The sequence below is a fragment of the Propithecus coquereli genome, unplaced genomic scaffold (assembly GCF_000956105.1).
Source record: "Propithecus coquereli isolate 6110/MARCELLA unplaced genomic scaffold, Pcoq_1.0 Scaffold277, whole genome shotgun sequence".
NCBI classification, from domain to species: Eukaryota; Metazoa; Chordata; class Mammalia; order Primates; family Indriidae; genus Propithecus; species Propithecus coquereli.
In genome coordinates, this window is record NW_012148363.1 from 1,104,273 (window position 1) to 1,105,119 (window position 847).

The window sequence follows — 847 nt, forward strand, 5'->3', positions numbered from 1 at the left end:
CAGACTCCCTCTTCGCTCTAAACTGGAGGTCACAATTTGTTTTGAATTTGAGCTGGAAATAAGATAACAAATATTGCCTAGGGCTTTATGGGATCCCTTTTATATCTGAATTAGATTAGACAGTCAGAAAGTATTGCAAATCCTTTATTATTTTGTCTTTAAGCCCTAAAAATCAAAAGCAATGCATGCAGGCAAAGTACATTTAGAAAGGTAGCATTATACCACGACTGCTGCATATACATCTTTTCCTATATTACTCAATAGGGAAAGAACAGAACAAAATCTCCCTTGTCTATTATACCCCAATTTTTAAAAATCATAGGTTTGTGCTGTCATGGGTTATCATTTTTAGTAAAGAGTGGGAGGCAGATTAAACTTTAGTATTATTAGAGAAAACGTTTTATTTTTTTCCTTTTCATTGGAAAAATTCATGTTAATTATTCCTCTGCACCTGCCTAATGGGGCTGAAGTAATTCGATTGTCATATTGTTGTAGATTGTTGCTTTGTGTAATGTATCACCCCTGCTGTTCCATTAAAAAAATTCTATACTCTTCCATTATTCAGCAAGGCCTAATGATTATTCCAGAATTTGTACATGCTGCACTGTTATTTTGATTTTAATTGACTTCACTTTTTTAATTAAGCACATTGGTTTTAACACTGTTGTTCACGAGCTTGGTTTTGTCATTATCAGTATTTGCTTCCATGTACACTGCATACCTATTGACATTTTATTTAGGTTCATTACAAACAATAAGAGCAATGTGTATACTGAAGTTTATATAATGTGTATACTGAACTCTAACATGAAATCATGTCACATGTTATTTATATATAATAGTCTGC